Raw genomic sequence first — 15,797 nt, 5'->3', positions numbered from 1 at the left:
CGGGTTTCCCTTTTGTTTTGCTCCAAGCAGCAACCCCCGCCTGACGTCTCTGTTTACCACTCGCTGGGGCAGCCATCTGCGCACGCGCCTGGTGAGCCAGCTGGGAAACCGAGTTCTTCGGTGGTGCCACCCAGGTCGGGCTTGCGGACTACATTTCCCGTCCTCCCTGGTGGCCTGGAGCCTGATAAAGAGCGGCAGGAAAGCGGCGTGGCAGGATATAAGGAGGTGGAACTTTTATTAATTATTAGAGGTCGCCGCGGACTTTTTCTTTTCTTTAAAAATTATGTGCCACTTTTCCCTCCATCCTGCCTCCTCCCTTATGTTTCGAGGTCGCCTAGGTGACCGTGTTGGGAGATAATCAGACCTTGCTTTCAGTTGGGAGAGGGCAAAAGGGACAAATGCAGCCTCTATTCGAAGCATTAAGTAAGAAGCAAGGAACTGACTAGGAAATGCGCTATATGCCTGTCGGGGACTTGGGTGGAGAGTTGTGTAACATAAATGGTTAGCTAAAAGTATCTCTCCCCTCCCACCCCTCCCCACCCTTGCCCTTCACTCCTCCATATGCAGTTAAAACTGACACTGCAGTTGCTGACCAGATTTTTCTACTGGCTTTTCTGGCCTTCCTTTAAATATTGATGTTCTCCAGGTTCCCGTCTTCCTGAGCTTTGCTTATCAAATTCAATAGGTCCCATATCGAACTCATTAATATATCACATCCCTATCCTCTGGCTATTCTTATCTCTGAATTTGGTTACTACTTGTCCCTGTTACCCAATGACCCAAGCTAGACTTGCCCTTCACCTTTTCATTTCCATAACTTCTTACATCCAAATTCTGGTTCAAGATCTTATTTATCACTGGATTAAGCTTCAGTATCATCTTTTTAAAAATAATGATTTATTTATGCATACAAGAACTGGAGTACAGGTCAGAGGTGTGGGATGTGTGTGAGAGAGAGGAGTCACCAGAGACAGAGCTGGGAACAGAACAGGTGGATTGACTGAAATACACTGTTGAGGGAGCAGTGGCTGTGACAGGAGAGGTCTGCTGCACCATGTGGGTCACCTCCCTGGCCAGGGATTGAACTCGTGCTGCAGTGGCTGTGGATAGCTTCATAGTATAGCACTTTAAACCCACTTTAAGCCCTGCAATATCATCTTAATTGGATCTTCTGTCATCACTTTTTTCCTTACCACGGTTTATATCCTTTGCTGCCAACAAAATTACCTTTCTCCAATCCAAGTACTAACCAGGCCCGACCCTGCTTAACTTCCTAGATCAGACGAGATCCTGCACGTTCAGGGTGGTATGGCCCTCGACCAAACTTACTTCTAAGAAACACTCAAGATAACAAATAAAACTTACAGAGCACTTACTTGCGAGACAGTGTGCTGATTGCTCCACATACATTGGCCCACTTACTTCTCAAATCAATTACCCGATGAGGTGAAGACCACTACCATTCCCATGTTACAGGTGAAGACACTGATTCTCAGAGATTCAGTGACTTGCCCGAAGTCACAAACTAGGGGGTGGGATCATTTACTGTGATTGTAAAATTTCTTTGCTTAAAATTTCCTTTGATTTTCCCCTAAGTGATAAAAGTTCTGACTCTAGATTCAGGCCACTTCTCATCTTTTCTGATTCATCTCGCCCTGGACACACTAAGTTCCAATCAGTCAGATTTTCATACTCTTTCCTGGAAATAGAATACTCTTTTATACCTTTTCCTGCACTTCCAGGGATGTCCTCTTTTTGGTCATCCCCTCCCAAGTCTTACATCCTGGAAGACCCCTATTCAGCTTTCCCTCTCTCCCTAAGTGCAGTTAGCTTTACCTTTTTTTTTTTTTTTGTATCTCCAAGCCCTTTGTGCAGGATTATGTTATACAGACCTTGCCCCCCACCCTTCCCGCTTGTGATGAGATTAAATCCCAATAAACTTACATAAGTTGAAAATAACAGATGATAAAAATGCTAAGTGGGAGTTCTGGCTAGCTTCTGCTGTGCTGTCTCTCTCACAAGAGTATTATTTCATGGTTTCTACTGAATTCATATAGTTTTCACACCATCATAAAGTCAAAAAAATCAAGTTGAACCATGGTAAGTCAAGGACTGTCTCTATAGCACAAACCATCTTGTATTGTAATTATTGTTTTTTTTTCCGCTAAAATGAACTCGAGGGCAGAGGAAAGTTTTGTGTCTCTGTGGCTCTGGTTGGGACCATATAGTAGACATTCAATAAATGTTGGTCAAAAGAATGGGAGTAGAGCGGCATCACACTTGTACATTTGACAATTTTTAAATAAATGTATCATATATATTTTCTGCTTAGCCATGTCCCAATTTTCCTGTCAGACAGCCAAGCTCCGAGGGGCAGAGACTGCAATTTAATTTCTCTGTATAGCACCTTGCAGTATACCATTTACTTTGTTGCTTGATATATGCTCTGTAATGACCAGATTTTCCTCCTGTCAGGAAAGATAGCCACACTACCTCAGATTTTTCATAGGTGGCAGCACATAGGCTTTTCAAAGTGGTATTTGCCTGCTCAAGGTAACATGACCTTCTCGGTTCTGCATATTTCTGCCATCTTCTAATCAGATATGCATTTTTCCTCTGTCATGTAGGGGGTAAACAGAAAAACACTTATTCTCAACTAGACAGGGTCATAGTGGCTCACAATGCCTGCAAATGTTTTCTGCATCTGCTTCTTCCTCCTGTAGCACTGGAGTATTGGGTACTGAGTGTTGCTTGAGTTGTGAATTTGATAGTGGAGAAAGCCTGGTGGGCACTGGGTCATAGGGAGATCTCTTCTAACTGAAACAGGTGTGGTGACAGATCATGTAGAGCTGCTGAGACAGGGAAATACTTGGGTGGGGCAGGCATCTGTCCTGGCTTGAGTTATATCTTACATTGTTTCCCTTTGTGCATTTGTTTGAAAAGGTCTACCTTTCCACCAACTCATGCCCATCACCTCCTTAAATTTCCATTTCAAAGCTCAAAACTTATGTGCTCTTGGAAACTCCCCAGTTAGCTGAACTTGACAGATCATTTATCTACTTTGTATCTCCTGAACCTCTGTGAACTCACTTTGTATTTAAACTTTTAACAAAGATTTATTTTGTTTATTTATGCATAAAAGAACTGGGGTGTAGGCCATAGGTGCCGGGGGTGAGAAGATTCACCAGACAGTAGGGAGCAGAACAGGCAGATGCACTGAATTACACTGCTGAGGGGAGCAGTGGGTGAGACAGGAGAGGTCTGTTGCCGCTGTGGGTCAGCTCCCTGGCTGGAGATCAAACTCATGCTGCAATGGGTGCTAATAGCTTCATAGTGCTGAGACTTAACTCTTTGCACCACCAGGGAGGGCCCTGTTTTCTTTAATTTCTGCTTTTTGTTTCATGAGGACATATTGTCTCCCCAATTAGATTATAAACTCTTTAATCAATCAACAAATGCATATTGAGCCTTTACTGTTAAGATGAGAATATACCTTAAAACCCTGCTAATGTAAGAACAATTGTAAATGAAAGGAATCAGTCATTAGGAAGCTGAGTTAAATGTCATTGTTGTAGTTAAAACACACACACACCCCCCAGGACTTTTTATGTTTCTAGAGAGGTCAGGGTTATTCCTTGTATTGCTGTGGGAGAGTTAGAATATACATTAGTCAAGAGACCATTAGCAAGATGGCCTTGGATAATAGAAGAGACATTGGTCAGGAAAGAGAACTAACAGGAGCCCCCAGAAAACCACTGTTGTCATATATTATGAACAGATATGGAAGGGTGTGGGGAGCCATAACCCTTTCCTCAGTTTTTTTTTTTTTTTTAAAGATTTATTTATTTGTACATACAGAGCTGGGATACAGGCCAGAGGCTCAGGGGCGGTGAGAGGCTTCACCAGAGACAGAGTGGGGAACAGAACAGGCAGATCGACTGCTGAGAGGAGCAGTGGGCGGGTCAGGAGAGGTCTGCCGCACCACGTGGTCACCTCCGGGGCAGGTGGGAATGGAACTCATGTGTAAGTGGCTTTAGCTTCTCAGTGTAGTGCTTTAACCCGCTGCACCACCAGGGAGGGCCTACCCTTTCCTCAGTTTTAACCCCAGAGTTTATTATCTCAAATGGCTCCCCATTCACCACCATTTTTTCCCTCTTGGAAGTCACAAGGGTTTGGCTCTCTGTCTCTTTCACTACTGCCACTACCTACTCTTCTACTGGGTGCCACTGTCAAGCCCCAAGCCTGCTGCTAAACTGGCTTTATTCATTTGAATCAAGAAGACATTTCCCCTACTTTTTTCTTAACACTGTCTAGCTCTGAAAAAACAGAACTCCCCCCCCCCCCAGCATTTGTGTAGGATTTTTGCTAGTAACTGCAGCAAGATGCAGGCTAACACAAATACAAATGAGGGAGTTCAAGAAGTCTCAGAAAGCACCACTTCTACTTTTCCCTGATCTTTACAGATGTATATGGAATACATGTATTTTTGGTGGCACTTTTCTCTAAGTCTTTCTCTAGACCTTCCTTTAGAAGCCAGTGCCACCCAGAAAATTTCTGTCATTTTCAAAAAATCTTTTATTTAATAACTTAAGGGTTTACTATGTTCCAGACACCAAGCTAGGTGTTTTTTCATAAAGTCGCACCCCAGTCTGAAGTCCTCAGGGTTAACCCCAAGTAGACTTGAGTTGTCATTACTGCTAACTTTGAGGCAATTTTCAGCCCCTTCTGGACCCTGGAAGTCAGTGCAGTGCAGTGAAAAGAGCACAGGATTGAATTGGGAGCTCTGAGTTCTTGTCCTGGCTTTGTCACTAACTAGTTGAGTGACGATGATTATCCTACTATCAAAAAGTAGCACATATTGAATTTTTATTATGTATTAGGCACTGTGACAAGGTGTTACATGATTATTGGATATAATCCACACAATAAGCATGCATGTTAAATGTGATTGCTGCTTTCATCGCACAGGGGAAAATGAGACTTAGAAGGGTAAAGGGATCTACTTGATGATTGGAGTTAATAGATAGTAGAGCAGAAGTCCAAATCCAGGCAGTCTCACTCCAGAGCCTATACAAGTCAGCTCACCTCTTCTGGCCTTGGCTTTTTCTGTTGTAAAATGAAAATCTATTAGAACAGAGCTAGTTTTTCCTAACTCTAAAATTCTGTTTCCTGTGGTCGTCAATGTGGGTGCATGAACTCAGGTTGCCTTTTTGACCTGAAGTTATCCTGAGCTTGCACTTGACATCACACACATATTTGGTCCTGGTCCCCTGCAGGAATAAGGTCCACAAGCTTCATTTTTCAGGTTTGGGGTTCACCTGAACTAACCTTAGAATTTCCTCTTTTTATTCTTCCTGTAGACCTCTATAGTTCCAACCTTTGAAAGTCCCCTGACATGATATTCATCAGGGTTATTCAAAGAGTTCCCAATACACAGAAACATGCTTATGTTTTAAAGTTATGTAAAAAGAGCAGCACAATACTTTATATACTACCTGCTCATAATTTTGTTCAAAATACATTGAGAAAAGATAGGAAGAAATTTCCAAACATGTTAACAGTGGTCATCTTTTTACTTTCTGATAGTCTTCCAGTTTACTATGAATATATATCACATGATATCTATATATATCACTGAATATATAAGCTGTGGTAAATGGTTTTCATTTTGCTCCTTTCTGTGAGGGATTTGAGGCTCTTTCCAAAAAAAAAAAAAGTACAAATATAAAATGATTATAGAAATGAAGCATTGGAGGCATGGAAAAGAAGAAGTAGATAGTGTGCCATGATTGAACATTAAATTTACCTTTTTGCAAAGCCAGAGGGAGAGGGAAAACACTAAATTACAGAATTCTTGTCACCAGAAAGACACATAGCAACTCAAAAGACACAGAGATTTTCCTGTCACTAAATGCCTCCCCACCTCTCGCCCCTAATTGTAAAGACAGGGGCTGCAGAAAGCAAAATTTTTGAAAAAACAAAGCACTCATAATCCCATTGCCTTCATACAATTTTCATCTTTGCCTATCAGCTTTCAGTCCTTATCCACAGACACAAATAATTTTACAAGGCTGCAACTAAAGTCTAATGTACCTTATTGTGTTCTGCTTTTTTCAATGAACATATCATAAACATGTTTTCACAGTCTTCCAGAATTACAATTTTTAACAGCTACATAATGGTCCATTGTGGCATTAAATTCTGTAAGAAATTTCTCATGTGGGATTAATGTAAGTGACAATGTCCTCATAACAGTTTCATAATGCACACATAGAGATTTTCATATTACTTTCTTATAACTACCCTGGCTGAAAGCCAAGGGTGTAACATTCAAGCATTTCTTCAGAGACTGAGCTAATGCAGTTCAGGCATGTAACCTTCTGGTGCTCTAACTTGATCTGAGGACACAACTTAAAATGCCACCTAAAGGAGTGGATGGATAGAATGTCCCTTACAATGTATTCCATAAATATCTCTTCTCACAGCCAGGCTTTTGACAGGATCTCAGAGGCCGACCATGCTTATTCTCTGGTGAAGGCCTGCTCTGTTGGTATGCTCTGTTGTTTACTGAAGCAGCATCCATATGTTTTGGAAGCCAGAAGAACAGGTGGTTGGATGACAAGGTTAACATTCTGTCTTGGAAGTTGAGAAGCCTTACCCGTGTTGTTGCCCGCATGGATGTTTACCTCACATGTCATAGGGGTAAGGTACAGGTAAAGCCATCCTTCTTAGGAAATAGCTTTGAGATACAAATTCCATACCACAGAAGAATTTTTGATCTTAACCATCTTCAAAGCTTATAACCAGTCAGGTGGCCTGGTCATAAGAAGAGATGTTTCGAAATTATTCCAGTGGGACCATTGTTTTTAGGAGCTGTAGGGTCTCAGTGTGCTTACCAGTATAAATTAGCTGTAGGGTGGGGTTTTATATAGGTCAATTAAATTTTGGAGATCACTGTCAGGGACAATTAATTGTTGTTTATATAAGTGCTGTCGAGCTATTATTTCTGGCACTAATTCTATGCCAGAGCTAGTTTTCTCTTAAGAACAATGCCTAGCAATATGATAATACTATGTCAGCATCATAAAGGTAAATTCACTTTTTATTTAAAATTTTTTATTGTATTAAAAGTTCATCCACAACAGGAAACTTTTTAAAAATAGAGATAAAGAAGAAATTATCCACAGTTCTGCTATATCAACACAACTGTCTTTAGGGTTTTGTTCACTACCCTTGTGTTTTTTATTTTTTAACACCATTCACAGTGTGTCTATGACTTTCTGTCTTTTTAAAATAATTTAAATTACACATGTATACATGAATATATTTTCCTTAAAAAATTTAGACCATTACATAAATAGCTAAAAATCCCTTTGGTCCCTAACCTACCCAGCTTTTCCCCTTCTCCCTGAAGTCATGTTCATATGTATTCTTCCAGATCTCCTACAAAGATCTCCTTAGGTAAGAAAAATATGGTATTGTTTTGTTTGCTTCTCTATCTAATAAATGATTACATTTGGTAACTGGCTTTTTTTTTTTACACAGAAAACACTTTTGAGATCTGTATTGACACATGTAATTTATTCCCTTTAACTGCGATATTTCATTTAACGAACAGACATTTTATGTATTTATTCCCTAAAGGAGAATTCTTTATTTTTTCCCCCTGTGTCAAGAGGACTCATGTCTGCTAAATCGCCTCAGTTTCCCTGATATCATTCTAAGCACACCATGCAAAGAATCGACCTGATGTAAGAAAAAAAAAAAAAAACAAGTCACTTAACAATCACTTAGCAGATATTGACATGCCAGGTCCCCAGAGCACTCTCCTGTGAGTCTAGATTCACAATGCTATCCAGTAGAATTTTCTGTGATGATGTTACTGTTCTATATCTCTACTGTTCAATAAGGTAGTCTGTAGCCACATGTGCCTATTGAGCATTTGAAATGCAGACAAGAAACTGAGAAGCTGAAGTTTGAATTTAATTTAAATTTGGTCACAGGTGGTTTGTGGCTACTGTATTGGATGGTGCTGGAGCATAGGGTGATGGAAGCCACATTAAAAAAAAAAAGATTTATTTTATTTATTTATGTATACAAGAACAGGCAGATGTACTGAAATACACTGCTGAGGGGAGCAGCAGGTAGGTCAGGAGAGGTTTGCTGCGCCATATGGGTCACCTCCTTGGCCAGGGATCAAACTCATGCTGCAGTGGCTATGGATAGTTTCATAGTGCTGAGACTTAACCCCTTTTGCCACCATGGAGGCCTGGATGCCCCATATTTTATACTACAAATTACTTACCAGAAGCTTTAAGAAAACTGCATTTACCCTCTAAAGGTTAACAAGATGATGCTAAGATCTTGTTTCTATCCTCATTCATGTCCCTCTCTTTAGTTTCCCTACTCCTGGTTTCCAGGTGGGTTAAAAGATGCATTATCATATGGAAAAATCAAGGTTGCACAGACCCTGTCTTTCTGGGAAATGTCTATACTCAAACCAAACCATGTAGAAATTCATTTCTAATCCAAACCCTCACTTGACATTTAATAAGCTAAAATTCCCCATAAGTCATCCCACTAGCCCACTAAAAGCTTTAAGGATGACAGAAGTAGTATACAAAGTCAACAGAATAGTTCAAACATATTACAAAAATGGTCTTGGCTATAAGCCAGCATTGTTCAGTTAGTCAGGTTGTATGTCAGAAATGGGGTTCAGACCCAAAGTCAGAGAACTGACTTTCTTTTCCATAAATGCCTCTGGGACTTCCTAAATCCCCATTCAGATATCCTTTATCACCAAGAAAGTTCCTGACTGCCCCATATAGCTTGCTAAATCTGTAACTCATGTAGATAGGCATGTAGTTATGCAATTTTCTCAGACAAGGCTCCAGAATGTCCAGATCTAGAGTTCTGTTGATCTTCCCTGGCAGAATCAGAAAGATATGAGAGCACATGTGGGCTGAAAAATACACAGCCTGCGCCTCGGAGGAATGGTAAGGGCACAAGACACAAATACAGCCTTAATACAGACAAAAATAAGATAATATGAGAAACATGCTAGCTATGCAAGTTATAAAAACCCATTACTAGCAACTCTGTTTTCATATGGGTGCCCACATATGAAAGAAAACCTATCCTTGTCTTTTCTTCCCTCTCCCATTTCCTGTTCTTTTATGTTTACTTTCTCTGATCTCTTTGCTTAGACTGTTTCTCCTTCAGCCGCTGGCAGTTTCCATTGCTGATCTTTTTTCTTCTTTTTCGAGGGCCAGTCTTAGAGCATCCTTCAGCAAGGTTGTGCACTCAGTTAATCTATTAGTGATATTAGACCATTAAGAGATAAGTTCAACAGGCTTAAACACAGTCCTATTTTACTTGTGATTGTTGTCTACTGCACCAGGCCACTTCTACCTAAGTTCTATTTTAAAACTTAAATAGAGAGTCTATTGCTGCCTACTAAAGGAGTAGTGCATGTTTATTAAAGAAAAATTGTAAAGTATAGAAAGAAAATTTTAAAGTACTCATGGTCTCTTCACCCTGTAAAAACAACAGTTAATATTTTACTATATTTCTTCCTAGTATTATTTTCCCTACTACATAGATTAAAAAAAAAGCTATTATAGCCCATTATGTATACAATTTGGTATCTTTGGGTTTCTCTTCCTTAACATAGAAGGATATTTCCAAATGATTACATAGTTTCATAAATATTTTGTTGGTTGAATATACCACAACTTAATCAATTCCATGTTCTTAGCCATTTATTTGGAAGTGGCATTAAAATGAGCATTAATTGCTAAGGATCTATGTTAAGCACAAACAGATTGTCTCAATACAGTAATTACCTATGTTATTAAAGGAAAGTGATAGTTCAATGAAAGCTGAAGTTTTTTAGAGAACAGATTTCTCTCTAACCTTTAAGAGAGTATAATAGTGAATCTTATACAGTAAGTCCTCAATGAACTCTTTTTTCTATTGTTGTCTAGTATCCAGTTTCTGAGAGATCCAGAGAGACCTTGATCTTTGTTTTTCATTAGTTTGACAATGATATGCCTCTAGAGGTGCTGTTTTGTCCATATTTGTCCTGTTGGCATTTTGCTGAGCTTGAATCTATAGATGTCTTTTGTCAAATTCGGGAAATGTTCAATTTTTTTTCTTCCAATAATGAGAATAAATAAAGAGAATGCCCCTTCCTCCTCTTTCTGGGACAATAATCATACATACTTAAGATCTTTGATGTTGTCCTATGAGGCTCTTTTCTCTGTTATTTTGTTGTTATTAAGTCTATCTAGTTAATTTTTATTTCAGATACTGTGTTCTTTTTTTTTTTTGGTTAAATTCTTTTTTTTTTTTTTCCAGATACTGTGTTCTTTAGTTCTAGAATTTCCATCTAGTTCTCTCTCATATTTTCTACTTTTCTGTTGAGGTTTCCTATAATTTTATTCCTTGCCAGGTATTTTTCTTTCTACATTGAACATCATTGTGTCAGGGGTGGTATCCATTAATTGTCTTTTCTCTTGAGAATGGGTCATATATTCCTGATTCCTCATACACTGAGTAATTTTAGAAGATTTCCTGGACATTGTGAATGCTAAGTTGGGGAGACCTTGGTTTCTGTTATATTCTTCTGAAGAGTGTGGATGTACTTGTTTCAGGAGGCAATTATCTTGGTTAGACTGAAATTGAAACCTCTTCCTTGTCTGTGATGAGTGGCAGTTCAATTCTCATTTCCATTCTTTTGTTTTTTAAAAAAGACTTACTTGTTTATTCATATAAGAACTGGACTGTAGGCCAGAGGTGTGGGGAGGGAAGCAATAGGATTCACCAGAGAAAGAATGGGGAGCAGAGCCGGTGGATTGACTGAAATACACTGCAGAGGGGAGCAGCAGGTGAGAAAGGAGAGGTCTGCTGTGCATGTGATTTAGCTCAATGGGGGGGGGGGCTCAAACTCATGCTCTAGTGGCTGATGATAGTTGATAGTGCTGAGACTTAACCCTTTGTGCCCTGAGGGAGGCCCTCATTTCCATTCTTTTAGTCTTAGATGGAAGCTGCTTGGAGCCTGCATGTGCATGGTCTGGATAAGTCTTGTAAAGAAGTAATAGGTACAATTGAGCACTCATTTCCTCAGGATCTCTTTCTGAAATATCCCCTCACTTTCTAGAGACTGTGGTTGCCTCAGGTCCTGTCTTCTGGTTTTTTCAGCTAGCAAGATAAGGGTTTCCTAATGTAATCCTGATGGTGAGACTGGCGACTGTTGTCTACTCTCAGGCTAAAGTTAGAAAAATGGGAACTTATGCATTTCATTTACCTTATCCCAAGTTCCAACCTCCTTCTGGTATCTGCCTGCTTTTTAATCACTCTCTGGAGCTTTTAGGTATTGTGTGCATATGTACACATATGGGTGCATGTGTGTTTTGCCCAGAGTTTATAGTTGTTATCTATTAAGATTTTACTCCATTATACTGAGAGCGAAACCTGTTGAGAGATTCTTTTATGAGCTTACTTCTTATTTTTTGGGGGAAATCATAGCCTTTGACTTCTTACATTTTCACCTTAACATTTCTCTGTTACCACCCATATTCTCCTCTTGCTCAGAAAAGAAAGGCTAACTTGTTCATTTTTCCCCATCACTTGCTGTTTTTGGCAGGGCCACGATATATCCATCCAGTCATTCAGTTATCATCAAACAGGTGGTAAGCCAGGCATTGTACTAGGCATCAGACTTTATTTCACTGAACCTGCTTTCTTTAAGGTCGTCAAAGGCCTGACTTCCTAGTTGTCAGGTCATACACCAGGTCATTTTTCTCCCAGTCTTATCCCCTCTAGTTTCATTGTTCCATCCTTCATAGACTGTGTGACTAACCTCTTCTTAAAATTCCTTTGTATTTCAGCTTTCCTACTTCATTGATTACTTCTTTTACTTTCCAACTACTGGAATTATCAGAGACTTTGACCCCTTTCTTCTATGGTCTGTGGTAGTCTTACTGAATCTTAGTATTTCAACTACCACTTTGATGCTCAAGATCCAGGAGCCTCTATTGTCAGCCTAGATCGTTCTCCTGAGTCTAGGATTTGGATTTCAGCTGTTTGTCTCCATCTGGTTGTCTAACAATTTAATTAAACTGCACTTAGTCAGAGTACCCCTAAACCTATTCTTTCTTGTTATTTCCTAGTTTGGTTAATTCCTGATACTGGAAGCATATAATTAAAATAAGAACTAGATCAAGGCAGGTGCAAAAAGTGTTCTTGCATTCTGTGAAACGCTTAACAATAGAGTTCTAAAATTCCTTCCAATTCTCTGGTTCTATTGTTTCCAGCACTGTGTTATCCATTTCCTACAAGGAGCTCATGATCAAATTGGGGGAGACAAAATAATTGAGTGATAACTGGTCCCAGTTTCACATGTGGCAGGAATTCAGAGAGAGGATATAGGATGCATTGTAATGAGAGAAGACTCAGCTAAGCTCTTCAAAGGTGGAAGTTATGTCTTCTGTTTCATTTCTATCCCCACAGCACCATTCTCCACATACTGTAGAAACTCCATAAAGACTTTTTTGAATGATTTTATAATCATTACTAATGTTTATTGAGTACACATTGAGTGCATAGTTCTTCACTAAATGAGGCAGGGGTTGACCAAGATTTGATCTAGTCTCTGACCTTTTTCAATCAGTCAACCAACAAATATTTACTGAGTGCTTATTATTTGCAATACACCCTGATAGGTATTATGGGGGCTGCAAAATACAAGAGAAATAAAAGCCTTAGTCTCTTCCCTTGAGGAGTTTACGTATGGTTGGTAAGATGAGACATAAATGCACATAAGACACACAAGGCTAATTAAGAATGCAGACCAGAGCCAAAAGAACACTGCAAACAGTAAGTTTGTAATTTTTTTTTAAAAAGTATACAGACTAGATGGATATAGAGGCTTTGTGGAGAAGGTGGGACCTGTATTGGACTTTGAAGGATGGGCAGAAATTAAATAGGCTTGAAGTTCTCAGAGTTATTAAGACAAAATTCAACACTGACAAAAAATTCAGGCTAAAGACCAAACTTATGAAGAACAACCTCTAGGTAGGATAGGCAGTTCACACCAGCAGGTTAATGAGAATTTGTTAGTAACATTGTACCCCTTCTCACTTTATATGAATTTCTTTGTGATCTTTCTCTTTTTCTAATATATCCCCCCATTTTTGTAGTGACATACAGGGGTAAAACAATCTTTGAGAGTCAGGTTACAAGCCTTGGCTTCAAAACCAGACTGTCTGGGTTCAAATCCTGGCTTTACCACTTATTTACTGTGCGATTCTGGGCAGTTGCTCAATTTGTCTGTGTCTCATCAGTAAAATGCAGATATAAAAATAGTACATATGTCAAAAGATAGTTTTGATGATAAACTGAGTTAAATATATAAAGTAGTTCAAAGAGTGCCTAGGACACAGTAAATGTTAGCTTTTATTAAGGGAGGAAGGCTGGCTAATGCAACATTATTATCTTTCCAGGTTTTATTGTAGCTAGGTAATTCATTATGCAATTAACTAATCTGTATAGAAGCTGGAGGCCAGACTCTTGTCAGCTAAAGGATTAGGTCTTTAGCAACCCCTGATAAACATGCATAGACCTAATACACTTAGGCCACATCACTTTCTCTCAGATTGCCCAAACCCCTAGGTGATCCAGAGATACTTTAGTAAAATAAATACAATCATCAACTTAAGTAGGTTAAGTTGAGTATTTAAAGGCTACTTCATCAGCATAGGGAGGAAACTGACAACTTTCAGAAGGGATTTAGTTTAAAGACTATCCGTAGGGAGGTGCCAGGTGAAATTAGGGTTAAATGAACTTCAAAAAGGGGAGAAGTCACTAATGGTAGCATGCAGCTGCATGGGAGTGTGTGGAGAGTGGGGGGGCTCCATATAAAAGCAGCTGAACTCTGTCCACATTATCTGAGACTGTATGTCAGGAGCATTGCTCTCTACTTTTCCTTTCTGCGATACCTCTTTTATACTCAGACCCTCCCCTAACCCCCTTCTTGGACTTTCAGACATCTGACCCACCAAAACACACCAAATTACAGGGACTTTTGATTTGCCATTTCTTTGGGACAGACTGAGTCTAGAGACCAGAAAGAAGTTCATGTCTGTATGCTTTCATAATATTGAGTTGGAGGTTGCGCAATCCCCTTTGGGAAAAATTTAAGGGCAGGAAGATGGAAAGGTGTCTGCTTGTCCCAGGTACAGCATAATCTTGGTAAGGACAGGAGGATGAACTAATGAGATTCCTTCCCATACAAGGATCCTAAATTTCTCATCTCCCCCCCCCCCCCACTCCTTTTGCAAAGAACGACATGGCTAAGGATACCTAATGGGGAGGAAAATGCGCATTGCTCACATCAAGTTCTGATGTCACCTGTTTGCAAGAAATATTGACTTTTTGTGTGTGTGCGCGATAATTGAGTACAGAGGATAACTGTCTTGGCCAACATCATTTGGTTACTGTGAAACTGTAACTCTCATGAAAAGCATGAGAGAGAGAGTGTGTGTGTGTATGTTTGTGTGTGTGCGTGCGTGTGGCTCATGTATGAGTGCCAGCTGGTAACAGCTGTTATCTTATTATTGCTGCAAAGGATTTTTTCAAATGATAGAAAAATGTATTTGTGTAAGTTATGACACATTTTTTTAAAATATTCACAAAATAGAAATATATCTTACATTAAATGAAAATGCAAAGTTAACAATGAAATCATGGAAGTGAAAGGTTAAAAGGGGCCTCAAAGTTATTCATTATCTTTTAAACTTAGACAAGGAGTTGGGAACAGAAAACCAAGCAAAACAAAAAAACCCAGCATACACATCACAGTAATCTTAAACAACAAACCTAGGGACATAAATGAGTTCAGTGTCTGAGACCAGTTATTTAACAAATTATTTAGATTCTTGGGTCTCTGAAAATTGATAATTCCTGCCAACTTGTCTAGCAAAATGGTCTTGTTAACTCTAGATTTTTAAAATTTTACATATATATATTTTTTACATTATCCTTCATTTTGTACATTTTTTTCATCTTAGTTGTAATCCCCATGGACTTCCCACCACCACTTCACCCATATCCCATCACCATAGTTCCATGTGCTCTTCCCACCCAAGTTTTGATCTTGTTCCCCTCTCTTCCCCCATAGAATGTTTCTGGTTTATAGTTGCTAGTTGATATTCTTTTTTACTTTATTACAATTTACATACACACACATATATATTCCCCCCCCTCCGATTCTTTACACCCCTGATATGAGTGAAACCATGTGGTATTTTTGTTTTTCTTTTTGGCTTATTTCACTAAGCATGATCTTTTCCAGATCCATCCATGATGCTGCAAATGGCATGAGTTTATCTTTTTTGATTGCTGAGTAATATTCCATTGTGTATATATACCACATCTTGATTCATTCATCAATTATTGGGCATTTGGTTTGAATCCTCATCTTCCTTATTTTAAATAAGGCAGCAATAAACATAAGGGTGTAGGTGTCATTTTGAATTATTGTTTTTGTCTCCTTTGGGTAATATCTAGGAGTGGAATTGCTGGGTCATAAGGCAGCTCCATTTTTAGTACTTTGAGATAACTCCACACATATTTCCATAGTGGCTGCACAAGTTTGTATTCCCACCAGCAGTGTAGGAGAGTTCCTTTTTCTCCACACCCTTGCTAACATTTATTGTTGCTTGTTTTTTAATCAAGAAGACGGCATACGAGATGTCGAGCAGTGACTGGAGTTCAGACGTGTGCTCTTCCGATCT

At 39.2% G+C, this 15,797-nt stretch overlaps 1 pseudogene; it reads right to left on the bottom strand.

Moving 5' to 3' along the window:
* Positions 1 to 53: 53 nt before the first annotated feature.
* LOC101618558 overlaps positions 54 to 15,797 on the bottom strand; it is a 20,015-nt pseudogene continuing 4,271 nt past the window's right edge.

The sequence above is a fragment of the Condylura cristata genome, unplaced genomic scaffold (assembly GCF_000260355.1).
Source record: "Condylura cristata isolate star-nosed mole 26May11 unplaced genomic scaffold, ConCri1.0 scaffold00043, whole genome shotgun sequence".
Taxonomy (NCBI): domain Eukaryota; kingdom Metazoa; phylum Chordata; class Mammalia; order Eulipotyphla; family Talpidae; genus Condylura; species Condylura cristata.
The sequence above is the reverse complement of the archived record's forward strand: the minus strand, read 5'-3'. Positions and strand labels throughout refer to the sequence as shown.